Here is a 6,000-nt window from a genome sequence, read left to right as displayed (position 1 = left end):
TATTTCTTTTCTTAGTTCTGTAAAACCCCGTAGTATTTTGATATACTTTCCCAATACCCTTGTGCTCTAGTGAATTTGATGTTGTCTTTTGGTAAAAGAGAGCTGCTGTAGCACAGTGGTTAAGTAGTTCGGCTACTGGTTCGAATCCCAGTACTGCCATGAGCTCAGTAGGTGGCCTGGGGTAAGCCACTCCTCTCAGCCCCAGCTTCCCAGCTGTATTGTGGGGAGAATAATAACACTGACTTTGTTCACCGCTCCAAGTGGGGTACTAATCTGTCTAGAAGAGCGGTATATAAGTGCAGTTGTTGTTGTTGTTATAGATAGGGCTTTTTTTCAGCTGGAACACGGTGGAACGGAGTTCCGGAACCTCTTGAAAATGGTCACATGGCTGGTGGCCCCGCCCCCTGATCTCCAGACAGAGGGGAGTTGAGATTGCCCTCCACGCCGCTAAAACTCCCTTTTCTCCGAGGGCAACCCACTGAGTTCCATCACCTCTTTTCCCAGAAAAAAAGCCCTGGTTATAGATATCTTTGACCTTTGAAAGATCTCAGGCTGTGGTCAAAGTTCTTACCTGACTGCTCGTCCACACAATAGACCACAAACTCCTGACTGGACTACAGACAGTTAGCTGGCCAAGAAGGAGGGTGTATGTGTGGCAGTATGCACACAGCCCCACCTATGTTTCAAGCAGTGGGTAGAATAGGATTTGCAAAGCTTGAGTAGTGGTGATGGTTACTGAAGAGGGAAAGTGAGAAGGGAGGACTAGGGGAAGAAGAAACCTCCTCTCATGCATGGAGATTCCTCTCTGCTTCTTGGGCAAAGACAGCAAGAAGGGCATAGGGCGGGTCATTCATCATTGGCATGATGAACTATGCCCAGTTTATTTCTACTTTTTATGCAATGCAAAGGGATCGTGCCAGGATTAATCTGTTTTTCTTTCTGTAATTGCTGCTCCAGATTTTGGCTGGCTCACTGATCATTACCATTAGTTGCAGTGATGTCATCTTTAAAAGTGCAGCACAGGAAATTAGGGTTGCTAAATGGCATGAAGAGAAACACCCTGTTGTTTAATAGACGCTTATTTACCAGGTGATATTGTTTACCTCCGTGCCATGGAAAGCTTCACCTGCACATTCCCATGCATTAAACCTCTACGTCTATTAAAAGGAAAGGCCATTTTCCTCCAAACTAGAGATGGGCATGAACCGGGGGGAAAAACCCAAACCACGTGGTTTGTGGCATTTCACAAACCATGAACTTTCATGAATCTGCCCTGGTTTGCGAATTGGTTCGTTTGGTTCATGAAAACGTCACATCCAGGTCAGCAAATCGTCACTTCTGGGCCAGCAGAAGGCCATTTCTGGGTCATCAGAAGGTCTGCGGGAAGTCCATCCCCTGTTGCCTAGGAAACTGATTGATCGGTGCGAGGCTGTCTGCAGTGACAAACCAAAAAATGAACCAAACGAACCAGCCTAAAGTTTGTTGTGGTTCGTCAGAAATGGGCTCTTGATACTGCTGGTCTGCGAACCACGAACCGACCTGGTTTGTTGCAAACTTTGGCTTGTATTTCAGTTCGTGCCCATCTCTACTCCAAACCTCTTAGCAAACTCTAAAGGTAGTTTTTCCAGTGGTCGTTGCCATCTGAATCCAAGCTGGCTGAATTCTGCAGGTACTGGTAGCTCTTCTACAACCAGCTCAATCTGTAGCAGTCTAACTGAATGTCAGCTTGGATAACTGGAAAAATATCACCTGACACAGGTGTATGTGGGTTGTGTAAACATGGACCTTGGAGAATGAAACATTTGGTCATGTTCTTCCTCTTCTTTCTTTCTTTTTTGTTAGTATATATATTTTATTTAAAACAGAGAATAGCAATAAACAGTAAACAAAAGATCATAAACAGAATATGTAACATTATAGTCAACATTTTAAGTTCTACATTTTAGATTACTTGGTTTAACAACTCTATTTTATTAATAGTCAGGGGTCATTTCATAGAAAAAGAACTGCAGGAACTCATTAGCATAACTTATTAGCATAACTCATTAGCATTTCCCACACACCTTGACATCACCGGAAGTGTGTCAGAAGGCAACACCCACCTCTCAGGCCCCTTTCCCCAAAAATCTCCAGGTATTTCCTGAAAATAAAGCAGAATGAACTCAAAGCAGCTTACCCTCCTCTGGAGAGCCAGCCCCAGCAGCCCTACTTGCACGGACGCACTCACGAGTCACGAATGAAAATAAAGCAGCAGAATGAATTGAAACAGCTTACCCTCCTTTGGCAATCCAGGCCCAGTAGCCCAGCTTGCATTCACTCACTCACGAAAATAAAGAAGCAGAATGAATCTCTCTCTCTCTCTCTCTCTCTCACACACACACACACACACACAAGTCACGAATGAAAATAAAGCCGCAGAATGAATTGAAGCAGCTTACTCTCCTTTGGAGATCCTGGCCCAGCAGCCCAGCTTGTACTCATGAATGAATGAATGAATAAAAATAAAGCCGCAGAATGAATTGAAGCAGCTTAGCTTAGCCTCCTTTGAAGGGGAGGCAAAGGGGAGGAAAAGGAATCACGTTGGCAGGGCCAAAACCCACGTGCCACTTTTCAGCTCTCCCGGAACGCTGTTCCGGCGTGTTCCCCTGCTAATAGTTATTCTTTGTTTTTCTTAATTTTCTTAATTTTCAGCTACATAGTCAAAAAAGCTTTCCGTTTCTTCTGAAATTCTAGAATTGGTCTATTATGTATATAAGAAGTTAATTTAGTCATTGATGCATATACATACAATTTGCTCATCCATTCAGTCACATCTGGACAAGATTCTGCCTTCCATTTTGTGGCATATAGTACTCTCGCTGCCATCACCATATGCTCTTCATCAAGTAGAGTGATCTTGTATTCCTTGTGATTTCAGAGCATTTTTGCTGGAGTAGATGCTAACTCCTGTGAAACATGTGAAAACCAGTAACTTGTTAACCTGTTGAACTACTTGCTCTATGACTCTTATCACCTTGAATATGCACGCTTCAATTTTTGTGGGGGTTTTGTTTGCCAGAGAGGAATACTGTAATTTCCCCTTACTGCCTTGATCTCTTAGGTGTGTGTGTGTATAGGTGTAGGTGTGATGATGATGATGGTTGTCCCAGTATGCTCCCAGAAAAGTTGCTTTTTTGTATATTTCCCCCAAGTGTCTTTTCTTTCATGAATTAAGCTCAACAGGGGTGCTTAATTCATTCTTCCAGTCTCTTCGCACTCATTGGTTTGTTCAGTACATGTTGACTAAGCAATTGTTTTCCTTGCCACAACTGTCACTGCATGAGAAGTAGTAATGGGACCTTATTCTCTGTAAGCCAGTTGCTAAAAATTTCCTCATTCTGTGGAGTCCCACCTAGAATGGCAAGAGATCCTTAACTGAGGTTGCCAACAGGCCTGAAGAAAAAAATGTCCTGTCCCTTTAACAGAGATTTAACGTGCAAAAATAGGTAGGTGATGGTTTTTATGTCATGCAGGTCAATAAAAGCACCTGGTAAATAAAATGCTCTGAGAAAGAGACAGGTTATTATTTTTTTTTCTCCAGGTAGCTGGCAACCTTTTCCTTAGCTTAAGGGTGCAGTGCAGATTTTGCAACCGGAATTCAACCTCCATGCATCTGGAAAACAGGGGTGGTCTAGCCAATGGGCAACAGAGAGAGCTGCCTTGGGATCACTACTGGGGGTCACCAACCACTCATGGCCCTGCCCCCCTGAACAAAATGGGGGCAGAAGAGCAGGTTTCTGCTACCACTGGCTCCCTCCCTGTTTGAAGCTTAGGAAGCTGGCTTACACTGGTGGCTCCCACCCACCTCCCATGGGGCAAGGACCATACCTTGTTTGGCCCTGGCGGTGGGGTGGAATAGCAGTGATTCAGGGGCCCCATTTGCCCAGGGCCCCAGAGTCACTCAGCCCACCACCTTTCCTGGTTGGGACAGATTCCTGCCTGAGTCCTTGGAGAACTGCCAGAGTAGACAATAGTTACCTCAGCATTGCAGGTGTGGCAAACAGGAGCCAGAGAAAAAGCCTTTTCCGTCATGGTTCTGTGTTGCTGGAATACCCTCCTCCCCAGAGGCCTTCCTGTGATCTTCAGTGATTGCACCAAGAAACGGTCTTTCCGATTAAGATGTTTTTACGGCTGACTTTATTTCTAAGGTTATACTTGATGTCCTCCCCCAGCCCTTTGCCGGTCCATTGCAAAATTTATTTTGTTAAGATTGGATTGACTGTTTGATTCTCATTTTATTATGGACAATAAAAATTAGAAAAGCAGGACACAATTTTTTAAAATAAAAATAAACTCTTGGCTAAATGGACGGATGATCTAGTTCAGAATCCAGCAGCATCAGACGGTCACTATGGGATGGCAGACACAGAGGAAAGCACAGGACTTTTATATTAAGGGCTGGCTTTTCTCTCGGCGCTTTGCCCTGAACTCTCTGCGACAAACTAAATGGGCTGCCCTCTGGGATGTAACAAAGAGGGCATAACACCTGATCTCAACTCATATAATAAAGATCACTTGGACAAAGGATGGAATTTGACTGTATGTACTCCCAGGGGAGTCTTCATGTGAACACTTCCACTTTCTGACATTCATTTTTAGAGAAAACAATAAAATAAAATTTTTTAAGTTGGAGCAACATTGCAGCGGGGAGAAGAACGTGCTCACTGTTTTTGGTATGTGTTGTTCCCACCTCTATCCAAAAAGACTTCATGTATCAGTTCTCCCTTCCAAAGTATTCTGGTCTTCCATGCAGGGATGGTCATTCTTCAGGCCCCTAGGGAGTTTTGTACAAGTGACATGCAACCTAATCCCACCGAGGGGTTATTGTTTAAGATCAGCGTTGTCGGCAATGTTTTGGATGCTCATAGCAGAATGTGTTTCGTCAACAGCTAAATAAAAAGAAGACCTCTTATCATCAAGAGCGCACAGCGTGCTGTTTGGAGCCATTTGTGGTGCCTGCTAATTAACTTCCTTCATTAATTGAAAAGATTGCCAACATAAAGGCAAGGGGTTCCTTTTTATTTTGCTCTGTTGCAGATTGGTGCCAAGATCTGGCTTAAATCAATTACAAAAACTCCCCATGCTATCAGAATAAAATGCAACAGATGTGATAGCAGTCACTTATCGTCTTAAATACTGGTACTGCTAATTCTTTGAAAATGCTCTGTTCTAGAGAGGATTCTTGAGAGCTGGTGTGGTTCATTAAGTACATCTGGAAGATGCGGGGCAGGTTTTTCTTTCGATGCAGAGAAAAGCAGTGCGGCCATGGCCTTGGAGAGGGCGTCAGCCATCTTCCTATTGTGGTGTTATTATCACTGAGGGGCACAGGGAGTCTAATCCCTCCACCCAGGGAATTAATTTTTCATAAAAAAGGCAGAACCAAAGTTCAAAGTCCTTTTGGCATTGGGTGTGCTATGGAATGGACAGTGGTAGGCGCCTAAGCTTGATTTGGAATGGGATTGCCTAAAAGACTTGTGTAATATTTCTGGGTCCACGGAGAGACGAATACTGAAATCCTAAGCAGAGTTACTCCAGTCTAAGCCCATTGAAATCGATGGGCTTAGACTGGAGTAACTCTGCTTAGGAGTTCACTGTAAAAGAATGAAGAATGGTTTAAAACGACTTTTAAAAATATTCATAGCAACTAAAGCATTTTGTATAGCACTCTCTTAGCCTTGTTTCCAACCTGTGGGCTTGACCCAAAAGTGGGTCACAAAGCCTCTGAAAATGGGTCCTAGACTTTTGCATTTTGATTGATTTGCACACACTCTTTACAAACTTGGTCACCGTATCAAAAAAAGGTTGAGATCCAGAGTTTTAGAATTAAGGTCATGCGATATTTGGGCAAGTCTAGAAACGATCAGTTCCTGAACACTCTTAAATATATAGAAATGATTCTAAATGATAAATTCTATCATGACAAGGTTTGGTTCATATTAGAGTTGCCAACCTCTAGGTGAA

The sequence above is a fragment of the Eublepharis macularius genome, chromosome 8 (genome assembly GCF_028583425.1).
Source record: "Eublepharis macularius isolate TG4126 chromosome 8, MPM_Emac_v1.0, whole genome shotgun sequence".
In the NCBI taxonomy this organism is placed as follows: Eukaryota; Metazoa; Chordata; class Lepidosauria; order Squamata; family Eublepharidae; genus Eublepharis; species Eublepharis macularius.
The sequence above is the reverse complement of the archived record's forward strand: the minus strand, read 5'-3'. Positions refer to the sequence as shown.